The sequence below is a fragment of the Brachycentrus maculatus genome, unplaced genomic scaffold (assembly GCF_059751285.1).
Source record: "Brachycentrus maculatus isolate JH-2025_06_01 unplaced genomic scaffold, ASM5975128v1 h1tg000081l, whole genome shotgun sequence".
NCBI lineage: Eukaryota > Metazoa > Arthropoda > Insecta > Trichoptera > Brachycentridae > Brachycentrus > Brachycentrus maculatus.
In genome coordinates this window covers 3,402,241-3,425,857 of record NW_028280835.1, presented here as the reverse complement: position 1 = coordinate 3,425,857, position 23,617 = coordinate 3,402,241, and the positions used below count along the sequence as shown (strand labels likewise).

General features: G+C 30.7%; 1 protein-coding gene across 3 annotated transcripts in view; it reads right to left on the bottom strand.

Moving 5' to 3' along the window:
- The window catches only part of Antp (homeotic protein antennapedia), a 410,782-nt gene that overhangs the window by 127,372 nt on the left and 259,793 nt on the right, over window positions 1-23,617 (bottom strand). The gene's annotated exons all lie outside the window — the stretch shown is intronic.

Genomic DNA, 23,617 nt, shown 5'->3' with positions numbered 1-23,617 from the left:
GTCAAGTCAATAAATAGCTAATTTTAACTAAAATAATTCATATATACATATATAGGTACGTATAATATAATCAACAACGTTTCAATTCGTTAAGGTTCTCTGTGCACAACTTTGATGTAGAGAAGAAGATGAATTTATGGTTAACATAATTAAAAGATACACAGTAACATGGATTATATACATATAAATAACATTTACTTAAATAAAATATGTGTAGAACCACATTGAAACAAGGTTTGTACAAAATTGGTTTTAAATTTACCCTACGAAACAAGAATAAAAAATCGGGTAATTTTTGTAGTAAATACTCTGTAGCGATGTTGTATGAAGTTTGAAATAGGTACATAAGTGTTATGTATTAGGTATTTTGCATTGTGTACTATGTATTATTTTTGTACAATGTGGTGCGAAATTTAAGGGGCGGAAGTTCAGACGGGTGTTAGTGTACATTGTAGGCACCCATAGAAGGGAGAAGTAAATTCAATATAGAATATAGAGGATGTTCCTTTTAGACGCAGATTTATTGCTTCCATACCATCATCCCGCCGATAGATTGAAAAATAAACGAATGTTAAGTAATATTATTGAAAGATTCAAAGAGAGAGATGTGAATGTTTCAAATTCCAAATACGATATCATCTAAATATTTTGATAGATAACATAAGTGGTAAAAAGTATTTTTGAAAAGAACATTAAATGGATATTATTGGTGGTTTTAATTTATGATTTTTTAATGAGATTATTTGCAAGAAATATTGTCGAGAATATATGTGGAGGTCCTCATCAAAACGTTACATTTCTATTATAAATGATTCTAAGTAATCAGGAATTCTAGCTTGTGAAATCGTTACATTTTGGTGCGATTTAATGATTTCATATTGGTTTAACACACGCTTTGTCACAACTTTTATTAAGATTTCGATAGAATACAGTAAACAGAACAGATTTGCATTTTTTGTGCAATATTGGAAAATTAACTTTTTGGTGAGGACCTCTACAAATGATATATCATATGCATGGATGAAGAGCTGGCAAATAATGAAAGTAAGTAAAAGGTTATAGTGTTTCAATGAGAGAAAAAATGCATAATGGAAGATTTACGTACATAATGAATGCCTCTGTAGTGTGTTTACGAGTGAGTGAAAAATTTTATATAAAAATTTAGAGAAGAGTGAATGCACAGGATAGAATAAATGGTGCTTTAAATATAGTGATTGCAAATAAAAATCGTCAATGGAAGTCTAACTGCTAACATATTAAGGAGTACCAACACCTTCATTAATGTATGGAATATTAAATTGACAGAATTAATGATGAAAGCAACGTGAACCATTTTATTTCCCATATAGTAGCTTGGTAGTGTCCTGAGCCTCTTTAGCTTTATACCACTTTTATATAAAAGATTCTGGAACTCAGAACTGGTCACCTTGCCATCGTGTATTTAAAATTAATGATCAAATTTACACTACACAACGTGGATGCAGGTATTAGCGAATTCAAACCTTTAAATTTTGACCGAACATTTGTAAACATCGCCTAAAAAAAACAGCAGCAAATACCTTCTTAATAACCATCTACGCTTCATAGAAATATTATCATACATATTTTGAAATAAACTCAAAATATAAATTCAACTTGTGTCTTGTGTCAAAGAAATTAAAAAGTCCTTAATATTCAAAACATTTTTTTTATATTTATAGAAAGACATATTTTTTAAGCGATAAGTTTAAAATTCTTATTTTGAACACTACCTTTACAATCAAGAATCATAAAAAAAATCTAAAACTAGTTTAAGCGCTCAAATATATATTTTTTTAAAATTTACGTAAAATTTTCGCTTTAGAAACTGTTTTTATATAAAAGATTTCAAGTAAATTGAATGAGACCGCAAATAATTTATTATGTGTTAAAAATAAATCACTTAGGTACCTACAGCTTGTAAAGTCGCAGCTTTTTAGTTCCTCGTTTTTATATATTTATCAAAGTTTTTTTTTATAAAGACAGTATATAAATTGTTTTTTGGTGACAGGAAGAGATAAACTGTTATTGAATGATATAAAATCGAGCGTGAAAAAAATCGATGCGTCTGCCGTAGTAAATAAATCATTTTTTTCAATTGATTTCCGACATGTTCCATTTGAGTTCGATACGGTGTCACATAAATGGAACATGTATGTCGCTATTGTATTGACACAAAAAATGAACGCGTGTACAAGCACTATATTTTTAAAGCAAGTTCGCGCACGTATTTTTTGTTGTAGTTGTAAAAAGGTAGCATATTAGTAACTTTGGATGTTTTAATGAAAAAAAAATCGCCTGTTTCATAGTAAAGTAGCTAAGTTGAGAGAGTTAGCTAAGAGACTTGTACATAATGTAAGCAATCTCAATCTTATACAAGCAAGTACGAGTATGGATGTGCAACCCCAGGTGTCTTTGCCATAACTCCTTCATTTCACTTTCCGATTCGTTATATCCTGAATATTATTAACTAAATAATAAAATGTTATAATGTTCACTATATAATGACTACGGATGTGAAGGAAGCTAGGAGTGTATATCAGGACAGAATAGTGTGGTGTTCTATCCTTTCTGCCTACTTCTGTGGAGAAACAGTGTGATGGAAGTAGTAGTTATATCCTTCACCGTGATTTTTTTTCACTAACGTCAACAGTATCCCATCAAATATATTATACTCTCGTATCCAAAAATCAGCGTTGCCCTATCACCATAATAAGAGTAAGAAAGATATTTTTATTTTAAAATAGAGAAAATTTAAGAATATCGTCATATGTTTTTTTTTCTCTCATTTTTTTAAGGAAAGGAAGGACACGGAAGAGTCCTATATCCAGCGGAGAACAGAAAGCTAAAGAAGAAGAAAGTAGAAGAAGAAGTCATATCATTTCTGTATCTTAAAACCATTTATTCAAAGGAAGGTAGTATGTACATTGTTGATTTAAAAATGTTATTATTTGCTAGTTGTAAACCGTTTTCAATCTCGTTACACTCATTGTATTCAGATCAGAGGTGGGTTCAATGTAAAAGTTTCGTGTAACAATGCACAGCCGTCTCCCTCGGGACATAAGATGAGAACCGCACGACTCTACCTAGTGAAATAATTTATTACAGACCCACATATATGTTCCGATTGGGGAGCCCGTGTGCAAACTGTACATAAATAACGCGACAGATGATTCGTGACTAAATGAAGGTTTAATGTAATCAGATAGACGTCGATGATATGAATTATTGATGTAAAAATAATGTAGGCTTGGTAAAATTTATGGGTCAATTTTAGATATTGAAAAAAATATATGTAGGTACTGTAATCACTTTAAAGCATTATCTATGTGAAAAGGGTGGTGCAAGGAGTGGTTTTTAAGCAACATTGTTTTAAACTTTTTTATTAAATAATTTACGTGGAATTTACGTTACTACGCAGTATGTGAATAATAATAATAATAATAATTTGGATAATTTGTATAGCGCCATTTTCGTAAAATACTACCTCAAGGGCGCTTATAAAGACATGGATAATAATAATAATAATAATAAGATGATGATGATAATGATGGATTAAAACGTCGTCAATCGATCTCGGGCTGTCGAGTCTGGAGCGGGGAAAAGATGAGCCGACAAATTAAAACGCCTTCCTCTTGATCCCATGAGCTGGAGAATGGCCAAGGTGTTGGGCAGGACGCCTTCCTGAGCGATGGTCGTCAGCTTGTTGATGAAGGTGAAGGTAGATGAATTATATTTACTACTTCTACCATCACGCCGTTTCTCCGCAGGGGTAGGCAGAGAGGATGAAATGTGACACTCTTCTTTCCTGACATACATTTCTCTCTTATTTCACATCTATAAATCGATTCATACATGCTCTCTGATTAAAAAGTATCGAATGCCACGTATACTTTCTTAGTCATTCTCTCGTTATCCATTCGCTCCACATGTCCATAACAAAACTCTTAACGGTGGTTTATATAAAGGGATTCAATGTATGGAAATAAAAAGTGTAAGCCTAAGCCCAAGAAATCCATTTTCTACTAGTGCATGAACACAAGTTAAAGGAGATAAAGAAGAAGAAAAAAAAACAAAAAACTGTAGAAGAGTTTTTTTGTTGTTTCCTGATCGCGATCAGGGGATCAGATATTTTTGCCATCAGATTTTAAGACAATTCTATCAGAATATGTTAAAAATAAAAGAAAAATACAAAATATTACTATCCACCCTAAATGTGAACCAAAGACGCCATGTTTTATGGGCGGCTTTGTCAAATAAATTCGCAAATATTTCATTCCAACGTAAGGCCTCGGACACACTGTAAAATCACCAAATGGCATATTTTGGAACCTGTAGACAACAGTGTTAGAATTTGTGTAAGTGGTATAAAACAATGCCTTAAATTTGACGGGATAAAAAGTTACCACATCTGAAACAAATTCCATGTACACTGAATACTACACGTAAATAGCTTGAAAACAAAAGGAGACCATTCCCACTGGCCAAAAAAACAACGTTTTTTTTACGTAAATAGGCACTTATTTTTTTGCTAGATTATCGAATAGATAGAACAAAACATCATTTTTGTTTAATTTATGTATAAAATTAATTTATGTGTAGAAACATTGTTATTCCAATGTTTTTACCCAGTTAGGCTTTGGTATTGATTTTTTTTCATTTAGTACGCATATTTTGTTTTTGAGTCATCCAACATTAAAAGTTGGATGGACTAAGTCTAAAGTTGGTAGTGCGTTTTGCTTGAAATTTTGTATAAATAAAGTTGTCGTTTTTTATAAAATATTCCACTTTCGTGTCATTATTGTGATTAGTGCGTACTTTTATGTTTACTTTGTAATATAGAAGGCACTTATACATTTTGTATTTTTTGCGCCAACATAACCAAATTCAAATTTGATAAAATATCAAGGAAATTTAAATGCTTTTAATATGTACAACAATCAAAGCAAAACGCGGAGGTGCATTCCAATAATTTAATTATTTATTTGGGACATCAATAGAATATTAAAAAAATATATATAAGAATATTGAAAACACTTCTTTTTCATATTCAAAAGAAAATATACAAATAGAGACTATTACGTAAAAATATGTGACATTTCAACAAAGAGAAATGAATTACAATATAAATAAGTATTGTTATATTGTAATAGTAATTTCATAAAGATGATGAGGAAATTAATTTTATAGTTCATGGGGCATCTATTTTTGATAAATATATATCAAATATAACAATTAAAGTAAGTAATGATTTTTTTGGGAATTAACCATTGGATGCTTACTTACTACTAAAGAAGACAGTCAACAAGCACCGTACTAATAATTTATACAATTTATTTTTTGTAAAGTTGCTTAGTAAAAACATAAAAATTGATGATATTTATGCAATATATTTTGTTTAACAATAGGTGCTTCATTTTTTTCAATTAATAAATTAATATTTTTATTCAAAGACGCATATTTCAAGACGACTAATGAAAAAAGTAGGCAAGTGCCTTCACGTATAGCATTTACCCACTTCTTAAAAACTACGCTTACCTGTTATTACGACCAGCGATAAATAAAAATCCCATCAAATTAATTTCGGTATGATTTAAAGAGTGAAAACATTTTTTAATAGCACTGCTATATTGATTCAATAAACGCAGGCGAATTACAGTAATTTCGTTGTATTTACAAGGCCAATATCGTTTAAAATAATTACTAAATAATCCACAGAATACAAATTATTACGTTGTACATAAATCATGTTTTTATTCGAAGCTAACGACCAGAATCAATGAGGTTTTAAAAGGTACCAACAATGAGAAAGAAATTTATTTGAATATGATCACTATTGCCTCCTTTATAAGTTACGGTTTAGTCGGTAAATCTTTTTTGCAGCCCATAAATTATTATTGATCGGGGTTTTGCGCCTATCATTTAAATACAATTATTCACAATTTGGTTTTACAAACGTGTGAGGATGTCATATCAAAACAAGGCGTTTGAAACCATTGGTTTTGGTATTTTTTTTAACGAACTCATGAACTTTTATATGTGTTATGAAACTCATTGTAGGTAAGAGAGAAAATATGAAAATGATGTTGCATAACATGTATATCAATTGAAAACTTTACATCGCAATTTAATTGGGTAATTAAATTATCCAAAGCGTCAAATTATTTCATTTATAATAACATATACATTTCTGTATTATTTTTTTTTTAGAATTTTTTCTGTCTAAATTACAATGTTTTGCGTACAATATACAATTAAAAAAAGATTTTTATTCGGAACATTTATCACACTTGCATACTGCTCTGACCACTACAGTACTATAACATATTGTAGTAAATAATATTAAAATATATGCTGTAAATTTAATTAACTTCACAGTTAAATTCTAAAATGTATGTATATATAGTTGAATGATAACATATTTCACTCAATACTGTAAAAACACACACATCTATATAGCTAGATAAGTACTTTACATTCATGAATACGGAGCAACAGTTTAAAAATTATATTAAAAAATGTTGAGCATCTCTTGGTATGAGATAAAATATTGTAATTGACTCGAACATATGTCATTTTATTTTGTATTTAATGTGATTATTGCGGTTACGCATGAATGAAAATTTCAATAATTAGAAATATGAATACATTATTCAAATTTGAGGACGCGTCTGAAAAAGGAAACAAATCTAAAAATGGTTTTTTGCCTTTTATTTCGTTATGATAATTATGATTTAGTTTTACGACATAACAATGCATTTATATAATTACATATAATAAACAAACTACTTAACTTACCAACACGCCGCTCCCCGCAGGGGTAGGCAGAGATAATAGAACGCCGCACCAATCTGTCTTTGCACACAATCTTCGCCTCTACCACATTCATATATCTTCTCATACATACACGCCAATTATTCCGACTCTTAACCTGACACTTATGTATTATGTGACGTAATTATGTAAAATACTCAAATGAACTGTTTTTCGTTCCTTCTATAAATTTTTAGTTTAACGAGTAGGTAGTAGGTAGGTATTATTTCTTACTTATTGTCCGTCTCTGTAGCGTAATGGTCAGCACGCTGAAATAAATGATTAATCAAATAAGTGATTTTTTACTCTTTAATGTTATATATTCAATATAACCCTGGACTGGTGTACCTAAAGCAGATGGCTGATCATCTTTCCTTCATATGTTAATGATCAAGATACTGCATATAAATGCAGTGCCCTATGCACCATTGGGCGCGAATAAGGGGCTTAAAGAAGATTAAAATGTGAAAGTAATGTTTATTGACACTAATTTGTGTCAGGCTGCGGTCCCGTGGATAGTGTCGTAGACTCTTGAGTCAGAGTTACCAGGTTCGAGCCCACTCTACTACAATTTCCTGTTTTTAATAATGAGCTGCTTACAGAAAAATAGACTTACAGAAATAGTAGGAAATTGAAGTATTTTTGTAATTCGTAAAAACAGAAATATTTCTTTTTATTGAATAAAATATAAGAGATACATATTTATTGTAGTATGTAGTGCAGGAAATATGCACCATTTTACAAAAAAATCCATTAAAGGTAATATTTTTTACCATCATAAATGTAAGATGCGAATCAGCGATTCATTGTATAAACCTCGTGTACAGCGTGTATTTTCGAGTCGTTTGGAAAATACCCGTGCGTCAATGTCAATTTTATTAAAAAATCTTTTTAAGGTAAATTGGGCTCCGCCGCCAATCAAATTGCGAAGTGTGCAAAGCCCCGGCCAGCAGGAACAAAGGGACCAAATCCCGCATTCAAAAAGTTCTAAAACAAAAGGATTTATATAAAAAAGTAGTGACCGGTTGATGCACTGGAAGGGCGCTGTACCTTGGGCCAAAACTCAAGGAATATTTTTCATCTCCGTTCGGGCAAAAGGCAGCAAGCACTGCCAACATGACAGTTTCTGATGGTCATCATTTAATTGGTAAGTATTTACATTGATTTTTGGACCAGCTTACTAATTAGTTTTAAGCGAAATCACAATATTATAACGTAAATATAATGTGTTGTTTTTAATGAATAAATGGTTTTTATTAGTTTTTTTTAGGAATACTGGTGAAATAAAGACAATACTCCTGTCAATGTGTCTTAAATTGAAAACGGATTTAATAGACAAATTTGATGAATTCATCGTTATTATTTGTTTTATTTTAAGGATTATTGCTCAAACAAAGAAAATACTCATGTCAATATGTGTCCCATATTAAAAACAGTCACCGAACAATGTATAATTCAAAGAAAAACAGTTTTTTTGCTTAGTGCGTAAACGTTTACAAGAGAAAAAAAAAATATACATACACATACTAATATAAGAGTTTCTGCTTAATAAAAAGCTTCTTTACATCTCACCAATAGATGTCTCTAGTGAAGTTTTAGTGATTCATGAACAAGGTTTCTAAATTGGTTCATATATATAGAACTTCCAAGAATTTGAGTAGTGTGGCTGTCAATAATGGGTAGAATTGGTGAATGTTACACGTGTGTAAAGTGATTACTCAAACCAGCCTATGACGGTCGTAAGCCCCGTAAATGCCCAGACTTCCATATTCTTCTTCATCTTTGATGAGATGTCAAAAAATAATAGAGAAAAAAAAATTGAAACCGAATCGCCGAAAGTAAAGATATGAAGAAAAAAAACAAAGAACAATTTTTTTCTGCTTTTGTGGTGTAGTGGTAAGCACATTTGTCTACCACGCTCGAGGCCCTGGATTTGACTGTCTGTAGGGTCATAGGAACATAGGATCACAGAGGAGGTACTTTTTGAAACTGAGTTTTTTTTAGTAAAAGATTAATACTACTACTTTAAATACCATCACGCGCAGAGAGGATGTAATGACACAATCTTCTGTCGCAACATACACATTTGCTCCACTTGTCCATACCACCTTAAAGAATTATAATATTAATTTAATGTAAACTAGAACTGTGAACACTTATGTTATTATTTTTTGACATCTGTCTAGGCATTCACGGGGCTTACGACCGTCATAGATATTACTTACCTTATGTAATTGAATATGAAGTTTACAATATTTTGAGTCTGTTCTAATACTTGTTCACAAAATCTGGATTATCTCCAATTACAGGAGTTATTTTCATATTATTTTTTGACATCTCATCAAAGATAAAGAAGAATATGGAAGTCTGGGCATTTACGGGGCTTACGAACGTCATAGGCTGGTTTAAGTGATAACTTTATACACGTGTAATAACTTTTACACGTGTGTAAAGTGATCACTTAAACCAGCCAATGACGGTCATCAGCCCCGTAAATGCACAGAATTCCATATTCTTCTTCATCTTTGATGAGATGTCAAAAAATAATATGAAAATATAAAGTTGTCCCAGCGTCACTCTTACGCCGTAACCTATTCATCACTGGGTACCTACAGATCAAGGAATCAACACATAGATCTTTTTTGTTTAAAACAAAAATGTAAGTAATAATAGTTACATTTATTGCATATAAACATTTCAACGCTTGGATGAATTCGTGAAGGGCAAAAAAATCTGTTGTATTCGTGTAAATAAAATGCCGTACATCCTACAAAACCAGCTGATCTTTCAGACGGAACGAGAAATATAAATATGTATAAATGCAAACACATAATAATCACAACTGGAAGGGGTTGGACGACCGAAGGGGGGGGGGAGGTATCAAATCCCCGCTTACACGAGTAATCCATTTTCTGGGGTAAACACAAAAAGGCGGAGGGAAAAGGAGGGGAAAAGCGCGGGAAAATTCCCCGCCAAAGGAGACGGCTAGATGCCTGGCGGAAAAAAAACCACAAAATAAATCATAAAACCGTTACAGAGCTCGTAAATAACACCGGAGCAAGAATGAACCGAAGCCAGCACGATATTCGAAACATTTTTTACCACCCCGGCTGGACAGCGGTGCATTTTTTGCTCGAATCTCTTTGGCAATTTCTTTCAGTTATTTTCGAACAATGAATATTTCACTTGGAGAAAAAATTGAGCAACGCGTCGTTTTCTAACAATGACCGCTCTTGTTTTAGCCGTGATTCACTTCCTAGGAAAAATATGACGCGTTTTCAAATGCTTGATGAGCGTAATAAATCACTATTCATGTATTTTAAAAAAAATGTGCGATTGTGCTATTTTACCCACAGCAACCATAAAGCAATGACTATTGTATTATATAACTATTGTAACTAACTTACAAACTATTATATTTACTTATATTCATTTACATATTTAATATTTCACTCAAATATTTATTTGATATTATCAACTGTACTAAAGCGCAGGACTAATCACCTTACAATGATATAATTAACGATCAACTTAACAGTGCATCAGTTTGATATAGTGCCCTTTACAGCATTGGGTGCAATAAAAGCTCCTTAGTAGTAATTTCGAAATATTATAAAACAATTTATTAATCGATTTCAAATACAAATGAGCATAAGGTTTCTTTATGAAAAATATATATCACATTTAGTAGAAATCTTCCTGCAAAATTGATATATTATGTTAACCTAAAATATCGTTTCATTTTATAAGGTTGATGCCAAACGAAAAACTATACAGTATAACGTCACATTCAAAGTGAGATATTTTGATGAAAAAATGTTAAAGATCTTCTTTTAGTATTACAACCACAAATATTTCCATTTCATACTATTTGTGCAAGCCTGTTATTAAAAAGAGGAATTGAGGCATATATGAGTGGTGTATATATATGAATGTGGTAGAATTTATCACACATTTTCTCATTTTTTTAGCACTATTCATCGTAGCGTACAGAAACCCCGATAAATTAACTAAGTACCTAGGATTACTTTTGCATAATTTCTCCATTCTGGTAAAGTGAATAATTTATATTTCACTTTTTTTTAATTAGAAGCTTTAATTGAGCGCAAGAAAGTTCACGCGAATCCCATTAGTGCAATAATTGCGATGTGTTTAGAGCAACGCCAAGTTGTGTGAAGCCAAACTGAGAGACAAGAAAATTCCAGGAATATGCAGACGGTCGAAGTAGCATTTCTGAAGCCAAGGCGACCGTAATGGCTTCATCACAAAAACACCTCCTGCGAGCTGAAATTCAACGATTATAATCTCTCGACCAATGCGAACGCGACATTAATATCAAGATTGATTGATGACACAATGATAAAATGAAATGGATGAGATCGTCACACGAATTTTAACTGGAGCACATTATTTAGAGGTAAATGTTTGTAGAAACCATTGGCATAACATTCCTACTACCCGTATGCAGAATCTGCTTAATATTTCATATTCGATTTAAGTTTTGTACTGATATTTCTTCATAAAACTGCATTTTATATAATAAACTAACAACAATATAGTTTTTTCCAAATATATTTTACTAAACCAGTTACTGATTTTTGTACTTACCGACATCATCAGATGAGTGGTCAAATAAAACAAAATGTATGTTAAACTATAACGTTATTTTATTCAAAAAAAGATAAATATTTTGTTTTTTATTATTTATACAAATATTTCAATTTCATGCTATATCTGTGAGCCTAAGCCGCTCATTATTAGAAATAGGTATGAAATTGTAGTAGAGTGGATTCGAACCGAGAAACTCTGAGTCCGCGACACTAACCACGGGACCACAACCCGACACATTTATTATATAATATTTGATATTGCAAAGAAACATACCCATATTTTACACTCTTTATATTACCGTCATTCAGTTCATTTTTTTTTCATTAATTGATTCGGCAGTCACCTCGTGGTAATATCTATCAATTTTTAAACTCATTTTCACTTAGTAATTATCACTATTTCTTATAATCTATCGTGACACACATTTGTTAAGAAAAAGGTGCTTGAATATAATGCGGAATGCATCAAACCACGTCTTAAAATTGATTTTAAGAAAAAGTGGTATTTATTGAATGAAATGTAAATTTAAAATAAAATAATTTTTCAAGAAAATCACCGCCGGTCTATATTATTACTGTTATAAACCAAATTAAAGACTAACGAAATTTACAATGAAAATTAATGGAAATACATATGCACGTTCTTAATGCCATCGTTCATTTAAGAAATGTCGGATTAAGAGTTGGTTTTGTTTGTAGTGTAAAATATAATTTATATTTATTTTAAAAGGTCGAAACCCTACCAGCGATGATGAAAATATTATATCGTCTTATTCGCTGTAAATTCAAACGCACATAAAATCTGATGAAGGATCAAAGACCACCTCAGGGTTGCGTATTTTTATTGTTTTTATTTATTTCACAATTATAGACTATTTGAGAGTAGGCGTGAATAACAAGGTACTTAAATTAAAAAAAAAACAAATAAATAGTATTTCGAAGAATTTGTGAAAATGACCATAAATTTAATTTTTGTTTCTTTCCTTAAAAATTAAAAAAAAGACACTTCTTGACCGATAAATATAAATCAATGGATATCTTAACTACTGGCAGCTATTTATAGTATAAATACATCGCTCACTTCTTTCAAGAACGACATAAATAAAAAATCGTCAATTTTTAATTGTGCATGTTTTCGGAATGCCCAGAAAATGTACTATATCCCAGCAAAAGGGGCATATTTTTAACGTAATATTTACCCGCTACAGGGCAGAAAGTGTTGTTTTTGCATTTTGATGAAAATGTATTGTTTTATTATTTTTTTGAATTCACAAAATATTTTTCAAATGGAGAAAAAACAGTCAGGTTTTATCTAAAAAGATCTGTTGCACAGTAAAAAGTTCAATAAGTGGCTTGATGTTTATTTTTATTACAATTTATTATATTTTTAAACTTTAAAAACGTTCTCCTGAAAAATCAAGTTTTTTGATTTATGACGTTCTTGAAAGGAGTGAGCGACATTTGCAAAAATGTGTGTTTTTTTCATATTATTATTTTAAAATCACATTAAAACGTGACAGTAGTAAAAACGCACAATATTTATGTGCATGAAGCGATATACAAATGTTAATACATAATTGATTATAAATTATATAATTATATATATATATATAATTATAAATACAAATGTTAATACATAATTGATTATGCTGTAATGAAGTGATTAATTATTAGCGTGTTCAGTTCCATGCACGACTCAGTATTATATCAATGTATTTTCACGATTTGCTGCCCAAGACTTGCACTTGAAGCGCAAGACTGGTTATCTTGCCTTCGAAATCACAATCCGTCGATGCAATACGGTACTCTTCATATTTGTAAACACACACGGATTTTTATTATTATTATTTGGTATGTGCATATGTTTCTGATGCGTGCCAATGCCAGCCTTTGTCACTTTCGTGTGTTCTATATCTACATAATAAATTATATGTTTCAGTTAGGAGTGTAATTTATGACATGTTTATACAGGGTAAGTGTGTTTGAAGATCGAGATTCATGCTTCATACTTTAAACATTGCCCTCAAGTCTTAAAACTGTTGACTCAGAGAAATCGCACTCTGGTCTGTCATAATTTAAATATGCGTACAAATGTATAAAAAAAAAGATCAGGAATATTATTCATATATTTGAACAAGACCATGCTTATACATAATGCATACTTTATATTACTAGTCAATATTGTATTAAAATAAATTTTGTTGTTGTCCCTTGTTTGACCAAAACAATTGTAATGCCTCGGTCACGATACAAAAGGCAATGCGGTAGAAAGGAACAATTAATAATAATATAAAAAGGATAATTTATAAACCGACATTTTCATAAAATGCTACTCAAGGGCGCTCCACTGTGATTTAATTGAGGAAAATAAGATTTTGTAAATGATTTAGCAAACAAAAGATGTTTTAGTTTTTATCCTAAAGATCTAAAAATCAATATGCAACATTTGGGTGTGGACAGGGGTCAAAGAGGAATTGAAAGTAACAATACGTTGTTCTGTTGACTTACCCGGGAATGGAGCCCAGTACAAAGTAGATATAAAAAATATATAAATAAATTCAAATTTAAAAATCACTACGTCATATTCATAACACAAAGTTAGGTAGGTTAAATACCTCTTAACACATATCCCGTTTGAATGGAAATCGTATTAAGCCGTAATTTTTGGTTTATTTATAAATACTATCGTAGTTTGAGTGCGTCTTTCCCACATAAGGCAACCATATTCTTGGACCACATTCAACTTTGTATTTGGTCTTTCGTGTTCATTCAGTACAGGCGCCCTCTACGCTTGAGATTAATAGTAATAATCATAAAAAAATTGAATTAGCGGGGTGATATGACTGAATTAAAAAAAAATACAAAAATTAGTCTCGCTGTAGTGTATAACACTGGTTACTGTTGAGTCATTTTATTGTTTGGTAGACTCGTGAAAATATTGTTAAAATAATCAACTCTTAAACACCTATAGATGCATTTAATAATTGACGGGCAGCTTCTTCCGAATGCTCTTTATTTGCCTTAGATGATAAAAATAAATCCTTTTTGATTTTAATTTCTTGAGATTCTTGACTATGCTCTGACTAAACGCACTTTACTAAGACAACCACCGGATCATTTGTAATTTACGCACATAAATTATGATAGCCACGACTCATATATTACCTACACAGTAAATGCGTAATGATAAATGCACATTTGTACATACAGGATAGCTTCATTGTTTCTTTTTTCCAGTCGAAGGTTTTAATGGATCTCTCAACCATAAAAGCCTTCAACGAATGTCGGAATTCCTTTATAGTTAAACACACATTTATAATTGCAAGCACTTTGTTTTAATTTCAATAATTTTTCACTTAAATACAATAAAATGTAACAATTATAACACATACGTACTTAGGATGAGAATTTACAGTTTAAGAATTAAAAAAAGTGTTATATACGGTTAATAAATATATGTTTTTTAGTTTTCTTTGTGAACTTACTTTTTTGTAATGGTTTCGTAACTACTGTCATTTTTTAGTTTAATTAAATTTTATATAATTAAACTACAACTTAGTATTTTCACTTTTATTTTATTTGACCGGTGACCGGGTTCCATGATATAACGATGAAACCCGGTCACTGATCTGATAAAATATAAGTTGAAACAACTATTTATATAGTTGTTGTTTTATTGTATATGTAGGTACTATACGTTTTTGCTCTAATTTTTGTCTGTATTTTTCTTAAACTGATCTAAAAAACAGATATATATTTTTTAATGAATATTGATTAAAAATTAATGATTTTATGTTTATTAAATAATCACAAAATAGTCGTCTTAATCGATTTAAAAAATAAATAAATAATAACTTCGTATTCGGCTTCGTTAGGTTCTCTAAAACCAAAACAAAAAACATAGAAAAAACAATAACAAAAAATTCACTGAAAATTCAATTTCCCAAAAGTTCTATGACACCTTGTGCAGATATACATACTTTACAGGGTGTTTTATGCTGAATTCGACGGCAAAGTTTCATCCAATATAGTTTGGGTTTGCACTCATTCATAAAAGTTTGTCATCACGCTGTCGGGGGAAGGGAAGGGCGGGTGAGGCCGGAAACGGAGGCAGGGAAGGGGAGAAGTTCCCGTGGGGTGAAAGCTGCGATTCCATATTCAAAATCACCTAAAGCTTTCAGCGGGTATATAAAAACTGAAAAACATTTTTGTAAATAAATGAAGAGTTTACCTTGCTCATTTAAACTTTAATCATTTTTTAAAGACGCGGATACTGTTTTTTTTCTCTATATATATTTTGAAACTAATAAACTTAAATGCATTTTTAAACTAATATTCTTTAAATATGTGTTTTTAAAATGTCGACACTTTTTGTTTGTTTTGTATTTAGTAAATGGTTTCATTTTGCTGTTATTATACTGACAATTTTAACTGAATAATCCTTAGGAATATGTTTTAAAGGACTTCTTATTTTTTGGTTTAGTATAACGGGTGCTTCTTCTCTGATTCTTTCAGATCCTAGATCCGTTTTTCCAGAAAGTTTTACTGTTGGGATACTGACGTCCAATTATTCCTCCATATCTTTAGTGGTCTTCTGGGAAGGCGATGACCTTGTAGTATCTTGTTTGCCGCGAGTATTAAAAATCATTTAATGTAGGTACTTGAGTCATATTTTATGGAAATTAAGTTGTGGAAATTGAATTGTTCAATTATTAAGGATGAATGTAAGTATGAAATACAATTTATTTATTATTAAATAATGTATATTTTTAATATGGATAAAAAAAGAGTAAATTTAGAAACTAAGTTAAATAATAAAGAAAAAAGGGTGAGACAAAAGTTATAAAAATAGTATGGTTCATCTAAATAGCAACATTTTTATGAACTATATACTAGTACTACTTCAGGGGTACTTCAAGTATACCAAGAATATAAAGAGGAGTAATTTTACACATGAAAGAAAATGTTCTGTGGTATTAAGAGGTTAAAAAGATGTCTAGAAATTAAGAATATTGAACTCGGGAAAGTAAATGCGAACAAAGGTCTTCAGTCTTCAATTATTTATAAAATAAATCAAACATGTCTGTTAATGCGTAATATTAAGAAAATAATTTGGTTGGTTGGATGGTTTTGCTTCATAGAAATAAGCCCGTTAATATGTATATATTGTGTTCCCGAATTATGAGTACAAAATGTATAAAAATAACGAATAGGTACGTATATTTTTACTAATTTTTAAACGACCTTTGATTTTAAAAAATATCGTTCAATAAGGAAAAGGAAAAAAGTATTAACAAGCTTTTACAAGAGATATTTAAAATTTAGTCTGTAATGAATGGACGTGCTGTAGAATTCCTAAAAATCGTAATTATCGTTATCACATTTCCAAACGCCCAAAAAGCTAAAAACAAGACACGAAAATTCCATTTCAGCTGTCTCAGTCTTGAAATGCCAAAACCCATCCCCTCAATCTGCAGCGTTCAAAGCAAGGGATAATAAATCTTAAATATTCGCACACGAGTAAAAAAAAATCTATAAATATATATATATATATATGTATGTATATAAATATACACACATATATATATATATATATATATATGTATGTATATAAATATACACACATATATATATATATATATATATATATATATATATATATATATATATATATATATATATATATATATATATATATATATATATATATATATATATATATATATATATATATATAAATATATATATATATAAATATATATATATATATAAATATATATACATATATATAAATATATATATATATATATATATATACATATATATATAAATATATATATATATATATATATATATATATATATATATATATATATATATATATATATATATATATATATATATATATATATATATATATATATATATAAATATTTATTTATATATACACACACACACACACATGATTGGCAAAGGAAAGAGTGAGTGCTGTCGAAATGCTTTCTCTCAGAGGTTGTGTGAAAAATCGTTGTATGACAGAGTCAAAAATTAAAATAAAAGAAAGGGATGTAAAGCTGCACTAGGAATAGTTGAAAAGATTAAGAAAAGGGTAGTATGAATATGTATAGCGAATGGAGAAGGAATGAATGTCCAAGAAATAATGTATGGCAATTGTGAACGGAAGATCAGAACAAGAACATTAAAAAAGACTAGGCACGACCAGATCAATTAGAATCTAAAATCTGGTTGTGTCAGTCTACGTTATCAGAGAGTATGTATGACTAGATGTGTGGATGTGGCCAATGGCGTGGAATGCTCTTCCACCAGCAGTTAGAAACAGTGAGAGTGAGATGATCTTAAAAAAAACTAAAAACAAATTTGATAAAAAAATTAACAGTGGTAGTACACAAATGAAAGACGAATGATAAGAAGTGTTATATTATCATACCACAAAGTTATCAATGCTTTTAATATAAAAAAAATAATTTGTTTGCTAAATCATATCCACTATCTCCTTTTTCCAATTCAATCACAGTGAAGCGCCTTTGAGGTAGTTTTTTATATGAGCTGTATAAATTATCTAAACTTATTACTATTATTTATTATTTTACCTATTCTGATGAAGAGATGGCTCGATAGCAAGTTGGTTTTCGATTTCTCTTTAGAAAATTTCCCTTTCTAGCATAAAAATATCCATCCAATTATTTGACAGGATATTTCCTTTCTGCCGTAAGTCTCTTCGGGGGAGATGGGGGTGTAAGGCGCCATTGGGGGTGAGTGTAGCCGAGCACAACATCGATCTTTCTGTCTCCGTACCCCGAGACCGTGTGACAAGTACCAACACAGCTACCACGGATAGACTTAACTTGATCCCCACCCCATAACTTACAAGACACCTAGTCGAAAAGACCACTCAATTCTCATCTCGTGATTCCCCTTCGATTTTTTTGGTACAAGCCGTTCGATGAGGTGATGGGAATCTTCGTGTGTTGAAATCGTAAGGCAAGCATTGCTGGTAAGTATGTGTCTCCGGTGAGAAAATACGTAATCTACGAAATGGAGGGTCCATGGTTTGATTCCTGGTGAATTATGGTGATTACTTTTTCAAAACTGCCATAATAATAAGAAAAATTTCCCCAATTTGTTTGCAATACTTAGACAGGTCATTCAAACAGCAATTTGAACATCTCTCACAAATATTTACTATTTGAACTGTCTTATAATGAATTATAAGACAGTATATAATGTTGTATAAATAAATTTAAAAAATCTGTTAGTTTGTTCAAAATCTCAAATCTCTTAAAGTTATTCACCGACTGATTCGAATTTTGACACAGCGTAACATTCGAATACGCGCGTGTGTTAAAAACACATGTGACAGGTGTTTTTTTTTTATCTAGAATGGTCTTCTTTCAGAATAGCTTTGATTGCAATGGCAGCGCCATCTGATGAAAAACACGCAAAACTAATCATCGCTCATGGCGGACAGCGTGCTTCTTGAAGTTAACGATGATGTTTGGGAAAAAAAGGTTTAATATCTATTTATAAATTGCGATCAATATTTTTTTGCGTTTCATCGTTTATCCCATAATTTAATCACAATGAATCGCAGTTGATATAGTATTTTACAAAAATAGCGCTATATAAACTATCCAAAATTATATTTTGTATATTAAAAGCATCGATAACTTTGTGATTAGGTAATAAAACACTAAAAAGTGGTAGGTATGTTTTGTATATTAAACGCATTGATAATTTTGTGGTACGGCAATAAGACACATAAAAGTGAACGGTGAATGATAAGGGGAGTTTTTAAACAAAATTATTTATATTTTTTTATTATTATTTGGGAATAATTATTAACAATACATCTTCCTTCTTATAACAGTATTTAAAAAAATACCCACACAGCTAAAATAGCTGTAACTCTTAGGCTATAATGGTATAGCTATAGATAGGCACAGGCACGTACTTAGGAGCAAATACGTAGTATTCGCCTCTAGTGGCCCGGATCACTTTATTCAGGCTTCACGCCAGTCTCATTTTACCCCCGCCTCCCCTGGAGACTTAGCGCTATCTGAAGCCGTCGTGGAGGGGGATGAAGCGCAGAGCGGGGGGAGTTAATCCGAGCACATTTATCAACGTAAGTCGAAGATGTCACTTTTGCAAGTGGCGTTATTTTTTCGATTCGCTTCTAATTAAATTGAGGAAATAATTGATTTTCTGACGCAGATACTCTAATAACTAACGAATCTTTATGAGTAGGCAACAAAAGAGATATTTTGAATATTGAAAGCATTAACTTTGTGGGTCATAGTTTTATATTATTTTGAGAAATAAAAAGATTTAGTTTTTTTATCTACTCACATTTGATCACATTAATGTGAGTGAATAAAAAAAACTAAGTTATTTTATCTGTCAAAATAATATAAATTAAAGAGATCGCCACGCTAAGTTTACGCTTCACGTTAGCGATTAATTAAAAAAATAGAGCTTCATTATTCACGTAGATAATATTTGAGCCACATTACATTTAATACTGTGATAGTGACCTCGGCATTGACCATCACTATTGACCGAGTTTTTGCCACTAAAGGGCCCACTTTCTAAAATCCTTTTCTTTTCTTTTGAGGATAATTTAGAATTCTGGCCAGTTTCGATCATCTTTTTTGATCAGTTTTCGATCATTTTCGATCATTTTCGAACAAGACTCATCTTTTCCAACTCATCCATCTTTTCAATAATATTTATATGAGAATTAAATTAAAGATTCAAAGACTTCTTCTGTCAAGCAATATCATTTTCTTTTCTTTTTTCTGTGGAGAGTAATTTTTTAATAACATTCAAATTCTACATTTGTATTATAAATATATAGATTATATTAATTATATTAATTCGTATATAGTACGTAGCATAAGATTAAAAGTTACTATTTCGTTGATTGGAAGATGTTGCTACTTAGCAATAGAAACACCAATATTCATATACCTATTATGTACGTGAGGTTTATCAAATAAATAAGAAAAATATAAAGCTTATTTAAAACGATGATTCGTAAAAATGTCGCTGTATAAATAAGCCAAATATTATTATTCAAAAGTTGCAGATTACTATAAAATATAAACCTTTACGACGCTATAAAAAATTGTAATAAAGAAACTTGAGTTTGAATTTAAACCCATAATATAAAAAATATTCGTTCTATTTATATATATTTTAAAAAAATCCAATTTATAGACATCTGCTGTCCCTCTTGTATAATTTCAGGCGTTTTTAATTTTTAAATTACAATAACAACTACTGCATTTTTTAAAACAGAAATATATTTCTTTGGTCCGTAAATTAGAGTCCAAACTAAGACAGCGATAGAATTATTAAATAACAATAAAGTTTATTAACTGCTTTAAAATAAACACTCGACAATTAATCACAACCATTAAACTAACCCAACTTCAAATAAATAGACTAAACAACATGAGAACCGATGTAAAAGTATTATGGCAATTATTAATTAAATTTGATATCATTTCTCATACGTAAAAAAGTGTTTAAATATAACTTTATATGTAAATATAATCGTTTTATAGAAGAGAGAGAAGATAGAATGACAAACCACTATAACATATTTTATTAAAATAGTACATTTTTTTTCTGATAAAATATTCTGGTATTTATTTAACTATTATTTATTGATTCGGCATTATATTGTGGAATAACTTGTCGCTATTTTTTTTAATTGAGCACTTGTATAATACCACTTAATGAGTTTTATTTCATTATAATCCAAAATTGTTTTTACCTACTATTTATTGTAAATTGAGTTTGTAAATATGTTAAGTGTATAATGAAAACTAAATAAAAAGTTGTTAATCTTAAGACAAACTATTTCTATAGATAACAACCATCTCGCCGTTTCTCTGCAGGGGTAGGCAGAGAGGTAAGAACGCCACAATCGTCTGTCCTGGCATACACTCCTAGTTTCCTTATCATCCATATATCTAGTCATGCATGCCCTCCGATTACGTAGACTTTTGAAATATAAAACTAATAAACCACCCCGCTGCTTCTCCGTCAAGGTAGGTAGAGAGGATAGAACGACATACTATTTCGTCTTTGCAAACATTCTTCGCCTCTTTCACATTTATAATCCGATCGCTTTCAAGTATTTGACATACCTGATGGTACAGTCATTAAATATATTAAAAATGATTTATTTCATGTTTGTCGATGATAAGTATTTAAAAAAAATACTATCGTTGTAAAATCGGTTACAGTACAGTACTACAGTGAGGTAGGTAGGTACTTCTAAAACAAAATATGTAGGTACCATTGTAAAACTCGGTACTAACCGTTAGCTTCACAGCGTGTTGTCGTCATAAAGAATTTATTACGTCTTTGAAAATGGAACAGAACACATTAATACATTTGTTTTTAAAAAAGAATGGAAAAAAATTACGCAAGATCCCTTTTCGAAATGTAACGGAGATCCTAATGGCTTTATTGCTCCGTTTTGCGCCATTTTCGGGAGAGTTATTGCGTCTTACCGCATTGTTTGAGTTTTCTTTGAAACTGGTGGTAACATAATGTCAACATGTGTTTTACAATAATCGTTCGGGTCGTAACATTGCAACAATTGAGTGATTATCTTTACGTATATTGGGGTTTGAATACCACAAAAACGTTTTTTTAATACGTAGCGTGTCACATCATATATTAGAATAATTTTACAACACATTACTTCTTTTCTAGACATTTATGGTTCGTATTATTTTTGACATCTCAACAAACGTCAAAAAACAATACGAGATGCCAAAGTATAAGTTATTAATTTGTAGTTGAGTTATTAATTTATACCAATATATACCTCCTGCCTCCGTAGTATAAAGGTTAGCACGCTCGGCTACCGTACTGGAGGTCCCGTGTTCGATTCTCAAGGGAGAGGGGTCAAATAAATATAAGTGATTTTTTTACTTTCAATATAACCCCGGACTGGTACCTGAAGCGGAGTGCTGATCACCTTTCCTTCATGTGTTGACAATCGAGATAACACTGCGTTTATATGAGGCAGTTCCTTATGGACCATCGGGTGCCGATGAGGGTTTGGATGAATGAATGAATAATTATACCTACATGTTTGGCGTATTTACTAATTTGGTTAATATTTGACTTTGTGTCGAAAAGTCTATATAAAAAAAAGGGGATAAAGCCGATTCGCCTGTATTCTATCATCATACAGTATATTCTCTAGTTAGTTACCGCATTTAAAATCCAAGTGTCAAAACACCCGAAGCGAACGCTGCAGCAATGTATGAGGATATGCATGACTGTGCAATAAGCGAAGATTGTTTGCAAAGACAGATTAGTGTGGCATGCTATTCTCTCTGCCTACCCCCGCGGAGGAGACGTGATGGTTAGTCAGTTAGTTTTTTTTGTTAAAAATGTTTTATGATAAGCCTATATTAAGATTGTCTTAAATGGGTAGGTACTCGCAACAGTTTTTTTTACGTTTCTAAATTTTTTACGGCTTTAATTACGAAATAAAAAAAGGATCTCATTTTAGGTTTAATAATAAAAACAATGTTTTAAAAAGACAATGAAGGAAAATACTAAAATAATAACACATTTTGCTTCATTGTATTTTTAATACATGCAAGCGAAAACATATAATTATTTAATCTCTTAATTGCAAACACAGGTAAATAGGTATTAATTAAAGTTAGAAAACTAAGTCTTTTGGTGTAATTACTTCTTTTCTATCACCATGCAATAGTAATCAGACACAGAGAATGCTCATTCAGTTGAACGTAAAGTGAAATGTATTGATACAATGTATGTAAGGATGGAGTATGGTAGTACCTACATAGGTGTACGTAACAGAACTAAAAAAAACTTTTTAAGTAATATGATAGGGGAAACAGTAGGTAACATTATTCACTCTCCTGATTCCATATGTGGATATTTTTTTTATAAGACAACATTGAAATAAGGAGTATTCAATTTCCATATTAATAATTACTACATCACAAGAAAATATGATTTTTGAAATGTTTTTTTTCGAATACATATTTATTTTCTTACAACCCTGTGGTCCTTAGGGCACTGAATCGCATCGAAGCAATGTGATATTGATTGTTGATTAAATGAAGGAAATGAGATCAGTCTCCGCTTCAAATAAA